We start from the raw sequence: 14,311 nt of genomic DNA, 5'->3' as shown, positions 1-14,311 counted from the left end.
ATGCCCCGTGTGTTTTTGAAAATAGGCAACCAGAAAACGCAAAGTTTCGTTTCGTTTTCCCATCATCATCATCATCATCATTATCATCATCATAGTCGTCGGCATCATAGTCTCGGCCTGTTTGTGATGCCTTCTCTTCTTCCTTCATATCCGTTGCAGACATACGAAACATCCTGGGTGCCCCAAACCGCAGGGACAAACCACAAAGACAGCGCGAACCAGCACGACACACACACAGAAAGAGAGAGATAGAGAGAGCGAACGAGCGAGAGTGAGTCTCATCATAATCATCATCATCGTCATCGTCATCATCACCATCACCATCGCCCCATTACCACCATATCCACATCCTCGTCCTCATCTTCGTCCTCGTCATCGTAGCTATCATCTTTACCAGCTCAGCTCAGCAAGAGCTGAGCTTCATCATCGTGATGATGAAATTATGAGCGTAAAAAGCATTTGCATTCATTATATAGTATGTTGCTCTAGAAATTAAACTAACGCCCGCCTCGTTAGTCCACGGCGGATGCGAAATACGTAGGCGGCTTAAATGCAATGCCACAAAGCGTTAATGGATTTTTTCTTCTCTTACTTTCCTTTTTCTCCTTTTCTCTCACCACATTTCTACTTTTGCAAATTTGTTTTTTTTTTTTTTTTATTATTATTTACACTTGGTAATACGATGCGTGTATGAAGAGGTTCTGTCTGAGAGTCGTCGTCGTTCACTCATATGTGCATATATATGTACATACAAAGCTATGTCTGCACTGAAAATTCCTTGCCTTTTTTATAATAAGCCGTTGGGTATTTGAATATTAAGCGTATTCCTTGTAATAGTAGAAAATAAGATCCACTAGTATCAACTTGAACCCATTAACAGATAAAGAAATGAAAAGAAAACTTAATAACTTTAAGCAAATGGAAACCAAATTCAATTGAATGTCACATGGAGAAGAGTTTAAGTAATTATTGTGTATTAAGATTTAGTAACTCGAGTCTATCATAAATATTACTCCTAAGTTCTTAACTCAACATTCATGTGCATTATTCAAATATGAAAATCGTATCAAATTTCCGTCACACCGTGATGTCCCCTAATGGAATTCCGTCGTCGTCTTCCCGGGGAATATATACATAAGTAGGTAGTGTCAATTTGAAAGCCCATTTAGAATTTGAAAAGCCATTTCTGTGTTTTTTTTTGACTTCAGATTCTTTTCACCTTGGCGAGGGGCGGAACGAACGGTGAACCAAGAAATTAAGCATTATAACTTTATTATCACATTTATGGCAATGGCTTCTTCTGCTTTTCCTTTGTGTGTGTGTGTGTGTGTTTCGTGTTGCTGCTGCTTCTTCTTATAACTGTATTGTATTGTTGTATGCATTCAAATTCTAATTTGAGGCAACTTTTCCGTGAGTCTCTTTCTCTTTCTCTGTGTGTGTGTGGCCTTTTTTTCACCGTGCTTCGTCTTCTTTGCGCTAAATGATTACACTTAACTAGATTTGCATATATTTAAACAATTTCCTTGATACGCACGCAAAAACTCGAATTGTGTGTGCTGCACACATACGTACACGTGCTGCCTGCACACAAAAGGATTATTAAGGACCTTCATATGTAAATGAAAACCAAATGCACACGGAGACGACGGCGACAGCGATGACGATGTCGAGAACGAGAACGAGACACAGAACCAGAACCAACCAAACGAGAAAGGGCAAAGCAAAGGAAGAGACAGAGGAATGGGACCGGGGAACCCCTACGTAGATAACCTGGGCTGCCACAGTTTGGCAAACACACAGCATGAAGGAAGCCCAAGCCCAAGCCCAAGCCCCAGCCCCAGACAATGTATGGTGGCTACCTTTTTATATCTCTCTACGCCCCCAAAAAATCCTGTCACTTCTGCCCCCTAGAACACCGTCACTGTCCTAGAAAGTAGGTGAATGGAGGCAGCAGACAGACAGACAACACACACACCCAGAGAGATAGAGAGACGAGGAGAGAATTGTGGAACCCGCACTCACCCGTTCGTTGGTTGGTTCGTTCGTTGGCCCGTAATTTATGCTTAAGATAAAGTCCTTGAATAAATACATGGAAAATCCTTTGAAATTGAAATTAAATACGAATATCACATTTTTTTTTTTTCATTTTTAACCAGAGAGAAAGCAAGAGAAAGAGTGAAGAGAAGAAGGAGGTAGGTGGAGAGGTGTACAGAATTGCAGACAAAAGGCAAACGGGAAATGAAATTAACATTTGAGTGCGCTTACCCAAAATTAAACGAGACTCACACATAACTCCAAAAATGGTTAAGAAAACAGCAGCAGGAGACGGCAAGGCGGAGCCATTGGGTTGGGGGGATTGTTGAGCTCACACATATTTATTTATTGAGGCTTAGAGACAGATATATCTATATAAATGTGTGTGTGTGTGTGTGTGTGTGTTTGCATGTGAGCTATTTTATTTAGCATTTTGGCATTTTACTGGCATTTCTATCTTTATCCATGTGTATATATATTTATATATATATATGTGTGTGTGTGTGTGTGTCTGTGCGGTTAGGTTTTGGTTTTTGGAGAAAATTCTAATACATTTTCTTAGCCATTTGCCATATGAAATTAATTTTACAGTCACCAGGCAGGAAGCATTTGGGGCTTTTGTGCAAGACAATTTTATAGCCTACACAAAAACAAAACTCAACATACAAACCAAAAAAAAATGAGAAAAAAAAAAAAAGGGGAAAAAAATAATCAAGATGAATTCCAAATTTCCCAAAAAAAAAAATTGTTGGCAGTGACCAAAACTACAAGTAAACTAAATGGCAAACGAAATAATTGTTACCTATTAAATAAAAGTCAATGAGAAAAGGAAAAAAAAGGAAGATAACAGAAGTTAGTTGGTCATATTTTTAGGTCTAATTGCATAAGCCATAGAAAGGAAAGTCAAAAAGTGTATAAATAGTAAATCTGAATTCCGTCCGCTTACAAATTGTGGGCCAAGTTTTGTTTGTTTGCCTTTTTTTTCCTGAAATGAAGTTCCTTCAGCCTCTAGTTGGCATGCATTTCAAATTCTCCGACTGTAAGAGTGTGTGTGTGTGTGTGTGTGTGTGTTTGTTTCTCTTTACGTTATTTAAGGTTTATGGTCAGAACAACATTTTTTGCTCTTCTCTTTCATATTACCATGTATTAACATTGTGACCAGGCAGGCAGGCAGGCAGGCAGGCAGGCAGGAAGCTTTACTCCTTCTCGTCAATATATCTAACTGCATTTTGATTTTCGACTCTAGAGATTTCGTTTTTATTAAAATAAATATTAATTTTACCTTTTGTATTGGCCAACCCCTTGGTTCCCTCATGGTGGAAACAAAAATGATTAAATTGCCAATTCCCATGTATGCACACATTTAGTTTTAGTTTGGTTTTAGCCCCACTCCCCCTCTCCTCGTTGGCCCACACATTAAATTGCATTTTCAGTATTTGGACCGTATGCAAAATTTTATTATTAGAAAATAAACAGATTTGCCATACTCTAGTTGCCCAAGAGTAATTTGAAAATTGATTTAATCCATATAACATATAGTATGTATTTATTTAATAGATGATGAAATCGCATTAGAACAAATGAAATAAAAACAAAAAATGATATTGTTCTCCTAAGTGAAAAAAACTTTCCTAAAAGTTATCATAAATTCTATCTGTAATAAGTTCAGATTTCAATACCCAAAGCTAGTGTATCAAAATTTCAAAACAAAAATGTATTTTCAAATGGCCTCTTTTTTTTTTGTGTTTGTTGTTTTTCACATATATATATTTTTTTATATATATCCTTTGATTGCATTGCTTTCTATTGATCTTTTGTTATAGCATTTGCTTTTTTGTTTTTTTTGTAGTTTTTGGTGTTTGAAAGAAGGTTGGGTAAGTGGCTAAAGTTTTGCAGCCGCTGCCGTTGGCATTAGAGCACACAAAGCAAAATGCAAAAAATTAATTATGAAATATTGTTAGAAATTCTGTGTGTAAATAGCAAATAAAACAATATGCATGGACATATCTCCATATCTAAATATACATATTTATATGTATCTATACAAAAAATTTATTGAATGTGTGAAAGTTGGCAGAAATATCTATGAAATGGCATGAGATATTCAGGTGTGATTGAAATATGTTAAACGGCATTTAAAGTGATTTTTCGCAAAAATATGCAAACTATGTAGGCAATAAATGTAACCAAAACGAAAGAAGGGAGGGGAAAAGAAGAACAAAAAATCAAATCACAAGCAATGTAATAAATTTAATTTATATAAAATTTAATATTAATAAACTTTATCGTAAATATTCAATTGCTTTTCAAATGAAATTTATAAAAGCCAAAAAATTGTAACTCGCCAGAAAAAAAAATGATTCCCAACAGTTAGAACTATGGCCCGCACGTTGGCCGCCAAAACACACACAAACCGTTAATGGAATCGACGCGTCGGACGATGATTCGCCCACGGGCTCCAGCAATTATGTTGAACACTCATTGTAATCCATAGACAAATCTCCTCTCTGCCAGGATATGAAATTACCTACGGTTCTTTGCCCAACCAGGTAACCAATACCAATTGAGGCACTTAAATCCTAATTGTAACTATTGTAGTCGTCCTGGTTAGGATGAATGATTTGTAATATGAGCAATAAACTGCAAAATTGCCACCACTCGTAGGCGATTAAACGTTTTGATGGAATAGGATATTAATTTCATTGTCTAGATTTACTCTTCGTTAAAGTCGAGCTATTATAAATGCATTTCCACTTTCCACGTTGGCAGCCAAAAGAGAATTGAATTGAAATGTTAATTTCCGACACAGATTTAAATAACTCTTTAATTTTTCAATCCAGTTAGTTGACACATTAAATCGTTTTTAAAACTAAATAGATATATGTTTTCTATATGAAGTTATATATGTATGTACATATGTATGTATGTATGTATGTATTTAGTGCACAAATTCAAATATTTCTACAATTTTATTACCTAGTCAATTTATATGCCAACAATTGCATCAGAAAACAAATCAAAATAAAACAAACGAACATTTTTAGGTGCTCGCCATCGAAAATTGCCTAAAAATATGGAAGAGGATGGTGGCGGCGGCATGAGAGATGAATGAAGTTGGATGGTTAAGCTAAACTGGGACTGGGGTTAGGTTGGGCGGCGGTAGGTGGTGTAGGAGGAGCTCCAACAGCTATGGGCTATATAAATTTCAATCTATCATTTATTTAAGTCCTAGGCCAGGGCCCAGGCCCAGGCAAAAAAGGAGATACAAAACTATGGCCCAAACGCGCCGTGGTCCTGGCCATAAATCCCCATCAGAGATACGCGCGTATATTTATTTACTGCAACTCACACAGATACAAAGGACACACACACACACACAGATAGAGGGAGACGATGGCGACAAAAATTGTAGCCGAAAAATAAAAATGGCTGCTTGCTTCATATTTTATACGTGCGATTCTCCTCTTCGTTTTTCTTCCTTTTTGGTTTTGTTTTGTGTTTTGCTTTTTGTTTTTTTTTTTTGCCTCGTCTACACTTGCCTCAGTTTTTTGTGTAAATATTTTGCAAAATGCGTTATACTTTTATTTATTTTTTGTTTTTTTTTTTTTTTGCTTCTCTGTCTCGCGTGTGAGGTGCATAACTGGGAGAATATTGTATTGGGCTTTGGCATTTTTACTACACTTACAGATTGCCCATTTATGTACCCTGTAGTTATGGGTTAAAAGGATTAATCTATTCGCCTACCAAACTATCTTAAACTTGATCGTTTGGAGATTTTTGAGAATAAAAGAACATGAATTCTAGAAATTTGCAATCATGCAAATAAATTCTCTTCATACTGAGTACATGAGAAGTCGTCTCCTTCTCTCTGTGTGTATTTGTTTGGTTGTTATTTTTGATTATTTTGCTTACTTCCACTCTATGGGTATGGCATTCCCTCCTTCCCGCCTTCCCTCGTTATTGCACTTTTGCTGTGTGCTAAAATATTTATGACAAGTGCGAGGGGTACACAATATTTCAATATTTGTCCATGATGTCAAACAGAAAATGAAAAAAACGATAGCAAAACCGAAATGTTAATACGTAAGAGTAATTAAACAAAAGACAGCAAAAACGTAGAAAACGAACAAAAAACAAACGCAAAAAGCGAGACAAAATGAATGAAAGGAAATACACAACAAGAGCAGCAGCAACAGTAAGAATTTTAAATGATTTCTATTGATCTTCATTAGGCAGGCCCAGGCGCAATAGCAACCCAAATCAATCAATTGTCATATTATTACAATTGAAAGAAAAACAAAAATATTATAAGCAGATCAAATGTGTCTGTGTGTGTGTGTGAATGTGTGGGGGTTGAATACAAGACACATATTGGATATATCAATGGGTAAGCATATGGCGCACACACACACACAAAAAGGATTATGAATCATATATAAAAATAAACGTTTTCTATATATACATATATTTACTGGTTATATATAATTAGGTGGCATAATGCCTACAATCAATGAATAAAGACCATCGCGAAGTAAATTGCCTTAGGCTATCAGAGAGAGAGAGAGAAAGAGTGAAAGTCCTCTTTTAAGAGTAAAGTCCTTCTTCAATTGTAAACAAGTAAAAAAATATCAAAAGCATCATAAATTGCGTAATTCTGAATTGGTTTTCTTCTTACTTTGTAATGAAAATTCTAACAAGTCGCTGTTTCAAATGGAATTCCTTTTACTAAAGCTGCAAAACTTTTCTCTAAGTGTGACATAAAGAAAATGCCGTGGGTTACATTCAGTTTGCCGATTTTAAGATAAGCTGGATTGATTTGATTGACAGATTGTATATATATATGTACATATATATGAGCATATAAGAAAGATGTCAGCTTACAAAAGCTAAAATTGAAAACCAACTGCCCACTTACTACTACATATATACATATGACTAATTATTTAACTGATGAACAACATGCATATATATATTTTTATTACCTACTAAATTCTCTGTAATTTCCAAGAGATATTCACAAAAGAAGAAAAGGGAAATTCTTGTTGGTTTTTATCATTGTTAATATACTCGTTAACTCTTTTGCTGGCCCTGAAAACTTTATGTGGTATGTTTGTGCATTGTTTTCTATTGGGTCGTTTTTTTGTTTTTTTTTTTTTTTTTTTCGTCTGCCCCTCCACATCTTTTGTTATAAACAATTGGTCTAAACTTTTAATTACTCCCGTTTCCGTTTTGATGTTCCGAAAAATTCCAATTAAGCTATCATATAGTTGCACTTGTCTATTGTCCCAGAGAAAACTTGTGGCTTCCTTTTGCTTCACATTGGCCGCCGCCCGCCTACTACAATACAGTGGCTCAAAACTTAAACTAGGTTAACAAAATTGCAGCAATTAGAATTTCTCGGGTTTGTATTATTTTTTTTTTCGTTGTCGTCGTCGTTGGCATTGTCGATTTTACTTTTCTTTTTTTTTTTTTTTTGAACATTTTTCTCTTCTGTTTTGGGGTTTTATAAACTTCTGGGAACATATTTTCTTCTATTTTCTTTCTTTTGTTGTAGTTGTTGTTGTTTAAACAAGTTATATATTTAATTTGATTTTTAGTTGTGGAGCCAAAAGAAGAATTTTTGGGTAAACTGATTGAATGGCATGCCATTGAAGTTGATGGATGCTTTAAGCGAGAGAAAGAGAGAGAGAGGGGGAAGAATGTTTTCTTTCTTCTTTTTTGCATGCCAGCAAATTTTGCGGTAACCGAAAAATACACACACACACACACACATGCAGTTACAAGACAATAAAGATACCATATGTATAGTGGTGGAAGGCTGGACGAAATGGCGAGGGGGGATGGTGTGTGTGTGTGTGTGTGTGTGCACAAGGTGCATGTGGAAGACACATGCATATCTGTATAATGGATTGCACTTAACATGCCGCACACACAAACAAACCGCAAATGCCGCCACAGGATGGATAAATCGCACAGTGCAATGCCTTGCCTTCTCTTCCACACACTCTCTCTATCTCTTTCTCTCTCTTTCTGTGTGTGTCTCTTTTACAATCTCCCAAATCTCTCATCTTCTTCTACTTGTTCTTCTTATGGTTGACTGTGACTTAAAACCCTTCCCGCAACTGTTGGCCCCACCCTTTTTGCCCATTTTTGGGCCCGCTCTGAAGGTAATACATCATTTACAGAAACTCACCTGTATTAAAAGCACACAAAACGCATATACGCGCTGTTGGTTTTTAGTAGTAGTTGTAGTTGTTGTAGTGCTGCACTTGGTTGTTGTTGTTGTTGTAGTTATGGTTCGTAGTAGTAGCTCGGGAAACTTTCCGGCTGTAATCCCAAAACAATTTTTGTACGGAACGTCTAATCCTTTGGTTTATGTTTTATATATGGTAATTGAAAAACTACATACATCCACATCTACATCCACATTTACATCACACACACACACACGCCCTCACACACAAAGGTTGGTATACCTAGGCAGCGTTCTGCAATTGTATTGTAGATTTGCATAGAGAAACGGCCGCCGCCAATGTGTTTTGTGGGTAGGTGTCCACACACCGCAAGAAGGACCAGAGATCAGGTTCTAAGTAGTAGTAGTTGTAGTAGGAGGGTGTTGTTGGTGGTGTAAGTAAGGCGGAATATGTAGGTTTCTGTTGGATGAATGCAAAATTTAAATTTCGGCACACATTACGTGGGCGGCATATTATTTGCCTATTTGCCTATTGTCAACTCTTGTCATAACACAAATACACGCGCACGCAAACTCACACACACACACACAGAGGAAGAGCGTAACACAATAAAAACAAAAAAAAATATCTATAGAAACAACAACCAAACCAACAGAAGAAATTTATATGTAGGTATGTACGTATGTAGTAGTAGTAGTAGTAATATCAGATAGAAGCCAAAAGAAGATGAACGAATTGAAGTAATATACACAGAGAAGCACAAGCTGCCGCGTCTAAAAAAGTCCTTTAGTTGGATTTTTTTTTCTTTTTTTTTTTGTTTTTGCTAGTGTGGGTGCTGCGCTTTGGTCCTTGTAACGGTATAAGCGTGTAGCCAAGCGTAGCTTTAATGTCCGACAATTTTTGGGTACTGTCAGGAAGAGGATATTCCGGCGATCTCTTTCCCTACCTCGCTATCTCGTTCACTTCTTGTTGTTGTTATTGTTGTTGTTGTGGGTGACTTCGCGTTGTGTTTTGATTTAATTTTGTGAAATTATTTTGAAGCACCCGCTGTTGTTTAGACCGGTGTTGTGTGCTTTTAGGTAGCCCCGGATTTGCATATGAATGCGTCCGTTTTTGTTGTTTGAAACCGCGTTTAGATTTAATTGTAAACGTTTTTTTGTTTTTGGTATTTTTGTTTCTTTTTGCTTTAACACTTTGAATCTATATAATTTTTATTTAGTTTTATTTTTTCCTTTCTGTTTAATGTATTTCAATTGTTTTTTGCCTTTTTATCAAAAAATGTTTCCAATTTGATTGTTTTTGATTTCACACGTTTTCTCGAGTTCGACGAATCGTTGCGTTGTTGTCTCGTATCGTTCTGTTTAATTTTGCTTCTATTTGAGCGTTTGGAAAAAAATTCAACCGCTGCGTGTACTGCACGATAGGAAACTTCAGAAGTAACTGAGCCACAAAGGCAGCGGCAGCAACAGCAGCAGCAACGGCAACAGCAGCAGCAGGCAGGCCACCTGGTTAGGTCACCTCGGTAATACCCAAACAGAGAGTCAGAGCCAGTGTGAGAGAGTGCTAGAGCGTTGCTGTTAGTCACACTCTCCTCTCTCTCTCTCTATCTGTCTCTCTATCATTCTGTGCCGTTGTGTTCCTTTAGTATGTTCGGTTTGTTTACATCAGTTACATTGCATTGTAACAGCGGCCTGCTCATGCGCAATAAGCAAAACGAGAGCATCACTGTTAATGTTAACAGAGAGAGAGAGTGCCCTCTATTGAATTTAACATGGTATTCCCCCTTTACAGCAGGTGCATCACAATAACAAAAGAAAAACCTGAGGGCCGCTTTAACTACGCAATGCCGAAATTTATTTACCCTTGCAAGAGTTGAAAATTATTATAGATGTCAAGTTGAGAAACCTTTTATCTGAATGGCCTATAACTTTAAGTTGGGATAAAGATCAAAATTATACTCTAAATTCTATGCTTGACTAATCCGTTCTTTGGGAGATATATGAGATAGTAATTCCAAACGGCTAACCTGAGATAGACAATACCTGCAGAATGTATATGGAGAACCTACAGTTTGCATCTGTACTTTTAACGGTTTAGGAGAACCACCATAGTTAATATACCCTGGTAAGAAAGGGCATAGAAAATGCCGCTTAAATGTTATGCTTAAATGGCAGAGGCTACAGGCAATTGGCCGGGTAATTCCGGGCAATGGGGCCACAGCAGTGTATGAGGGAGGGCGGGGTAGGGGCGCAATGAAGGTGTGGTGATGGGATAAAGCTACACGGCAAATGCCATGCACGTAGGCTAATTATGACAATGTAAACAACGAGTATTTTTGTGGGCCGAAATAATGCAAATTAACATTTGAACGGGACAGAAAAAGTGAACAAAAATAGAAGTTATATTCATTAGTTTCGAATTTTATATACTCTATTATAAGTATAAATGATATTTACCAATTATCAATTAGGATAGAATTTTATAAAACAAAATATTGTAAAAGTTCGTAAAGTATACAAGTTCATGACAGTATTGGAAAAAAAAAACACTAATTCAGTGGGCTGAAAGTTTTAGGGTATATATAACCAGATCTCCACATTCTAGCATAATGCAAAAGTAATATAGTATGTGTGTATATATAGGATACAAAAGAAAAATTACATTTTCTTTGTCTTGCCAATATTTGTCTAAAACATATATACCCGTTGGTAAGTGTATAAAACAAAAAATTAGATACAATTGTTTGAACAGGAAACTCCCCAAAAATGGGCACAAGAGGAAAGAAGCGGAGGGGTACCATTTTTTTTTTTTAGGTATTTAATTACTATGCAAGCCTAAGCTTTTACAGATTTTGTTTTTTCTATTTTGCTGAAAGGTAATTTAACATTCTGATGGCAGAGCGAATAAAAAAAGTTAAAATAAAAATATGAGAAATCATTCAGGAAATGAGAAATGGTTAATTAAATCATTAACAACAGAAACCTAGCATAATAATGAGGGAAATAATTTAATATATGTATGTATGTATGTATGTATGATGTAAATGCAACTATGAGACGTTTGTGGGAATAAAGGTGCCTTGCGAATAAGAATTAAATACAAATCTGTGATTATAGTAGTTAGTAGTATAGTAGCATTAATATGTAATTGTGTTTACTAATGAATTATTGAATGCACTAATTAATTAATTAATAAATTGAGACTTGATTTTGTTCACTGTTTCTTTTCTTTATAGTTGATTAAATGTGAACAGAGAATCCTTTGAAAAACTTAAATCAACGTGTTTTTTATTCACTATTTCCTGATCCATATACAGCATACAATATTAATTTTAATGGTGCAAGTGTGAGTTAATTTTTCTTTACTCTTACAAGAATATAGTCGCCTTAACACTTATCATTAAAACTTACCTACCCCACGAAAAATGAATCGTCTGGATTATCACTCACACGAGGCAAGTTTTAAAAGCCCTTCTCAATGGGAAACGATCCTAGAGTAAACCACAAGTATGCTGGCTTCTCTTCTCATCCCATCTCATCCCACCTCATCTCATCTCATCTCAATGAGAACGAACAGGCCATAAAGTGCACGCGCCGTCTTCAGCCTTTTAGCAGACTGTTAAAAGTCTTCCACACATGCATTCAACGACTCATTAACATTTCAAATTCATAGCAGAGTTGAACGTGGAAACGAGCCATTTGTTTGCCATTAACAGCAGCAGCAGCAGCTGCCATTTTACATGGCAGCCAAACGAGCCATTAACATTTAAATTGATGGTTCGGTTCAATTTGATGGCACTTGGGTGGCGTTCTTAACAGAGCACTGTTACACGTTTAAGCGTTGTGTTGGCCTAGGTTAACAGATAAACAAAGCATTTATATGTACATACATACATACATATGTATGTATGTAGGGGTTTAAGTACATGTACATGTATGTATGTATGCATGTAGGTATGTTGTCTGGACTACGCAGGGATCAAGTTACAATAGGTTAGGTCGGCCGAGACAGGACTGTGCATTTAGGTCCTTTTCATGAGCCTTCAGGTATGTATGTTAGCGCCACACAATACACAGAACAACACTTGTTTCTTTTGATAAATGTGCCGGAGTTGTCTGGGAATGCTCCCTGTGGATAGCTAAATTTTTGACAGCCGAAAAAAAGAAAAGAAACAACAAACGGCCAACTAACGTAAATGAAACAGTTTAGAAAATTAAGACATTTCGGTAAAAGGCCAATCTGTTTCCAGAAAAAAAAAACATTTTCATAATCCTCTATTAGATGAGTTCTACTTTGGTAGAACAGTAAGTTCAATAAAAATCAAATGTTTATTAATTTTCTATGCAAATGTGTTAAGCTTAACAAAAAATGTTGGTTTACCTTTGGATATTTACATTTTGTACATTGTAAATCAAAGTTAAATTGAAAATATGTAAGTTTAAATTCCCCATTGAAGAATTAGTTAAAAAGAATGAACCGACCACCCATGGGCAAGACATAAAGTATCACTTTCCCCTTGGTCAAAGTAAAACCTTATAAAGACTTCAAGCCAACCCAGCTTCAATTTCAAACTCTTACTTTCAGGCCTTAAATGGGCAGGGCTGATGAGCCAAGCCCATTCATCCACCTGTCCTACCAAATCACTTTAACCAGCAACAAAAGAAGAGAAGACAAAATTGTTAAGAAAATTCTTGGTGGCAGGCAACAGCAGCAGCAGCAGCAACAGATTACAAAGAGCATTCAACCAATTTTTCATTTTATTTTTTCTCTCTCTCTCTCTCTCTTGATTTCAATTGTTGAAGGAAAACCAGTTTCAATTCAACGATTGAACAATAACAGACAGCGAACAGAGCCGGCTTCTGTTAAAAAAATAGAAACCAGTTGAGAGAATACAACAAGCGAACCGGTTTCTCTCCTTCTTTGAGACTAATGCTCTCTTCCCCTGCCCCCACTCACGCTCTCTCTCTCTAGCTCTCTCTCTCTCTCTTACTAGCTTGTATTTTGCATTCTGTTGCAGCATCTCAAGTGATGTTAACATTTGGCTATCTAAAACTGTTAACCCTTAGGCCAGACAGTCAGCATTTGGCCCCAATTCAGATGACAGGCGACAACACCAACAATTTCAATGTCATTATTACTAAGAGAGAGAGCAAGAGAGAGTCAACCAAAAGAAGGAGAGAGAGACCACCAAAACAAGAGAGCTTAATATGGTGAAACAATGTGACTGAGAGCGAACTATAGTTTAGCCAGAGAGGGATAAAGAGAAGGAGAGAAAGACAGAGAGAGAGAGTTGTCTCTTGTAATGCACAAGAATTTATTACAGTAAAACCTCCTTCTGCACCCCTCTTCTCTATCAACCCACCAACTATCATTTTGCTTTCTCTCTATCTCTGTGGCTTTTGCCTCTCTGTCTCTCTGTTGTTATTGTTGTTGTGGTTTTTGCTGTTGTTGCTGATATTGTACATTAATAAATGAGTGTTATACGCTTTGTCCTAGTTGACTTCATGACATTCATTCATTCATGATGGTCGGTCGGTCGTTCGGTTGCTTGTCGTTTTGTCCCTCCGACGCATCATTTGGTCGGCGGTTCGCTCGGATGGACAATCGGAGCTCCGTCTGGCGTCTTATGTTCCTTTCTAAATGGCCCTTTCTTCCTTTTTTTTTTTCTCTGGTTTCTTTCTTGTTTTTATTTGTTGGTTAATTGGTTTTTATATTAACTAAATTTGTATGCATGTCTGTGTGGCTACGTGTGTGTGTGTGTGCGTGTGTGTGTGTGTTTAAACTATATTTATTATTTATTTGTTTGTTTATTCGGATGGTCTTCACATCATATTTAGCTGCCATTTACATGCATGTTGTGGAGTTGTCTTTAATATTTACAGTATTTAAATTATTAATTATATTTTTATTCATTTATTTATTGATTTTTCAGTCATTAGTTTTCATCCGTCCACTATTTGTTTTACATTTTATGTGCATTTTTAATTAGCTTTCGACTCAAAAAAAAATATATAATAATAATAAACCTAAAATAGCATAAACTAAAGTTTACCCTAACGAATTTTTTATACATACTTTAATTT

At 36.3% G+C, this 14,311-nt stretch overlaps 1 protein-coding gene across 1 annotated transcript in view; it reads right to left on the bottom strand.

Annotated features, from left to right (window-relative positions):
- Positions 1 to 9,662, bottom strand: part of olf413 (DBH like monooxygenase olf413) — a 150,344-nt gene extending 140,682 nt beyond the window's left edge. The window contains 2 exon segments of the mRNA XM_068286832.1: positions 8,228 to 8,361; positions 9,175 to 9,662. The gene's annotated coding sequence lies outside the window, so the exon portion shown is untranslated.
- Positions 9,663 to 14,311: the final 4,649 nt, after the last annotated feature.

Source organism: Drosophila tropicalis, unplaced genomic scaffold (assembly GCF_018151085.1).
Source record: "Drosophila tropicalis isolate 14030-0801.00 unplaced genomic scaffold, ASM1815108v1 contig_463, whole genome shotgun sequence".
Taxonomy (NCBI): Eukaryota; Metazoa; Arthropoda; class Insecta; order Diptera; family Drosophilidae; genus Drosophila; species Drosophila tropicalis.
Note: the sequence above shows the minus strand (reverse complement) of the source record. Positions and strands in the feature narration are given on the sequence as shown.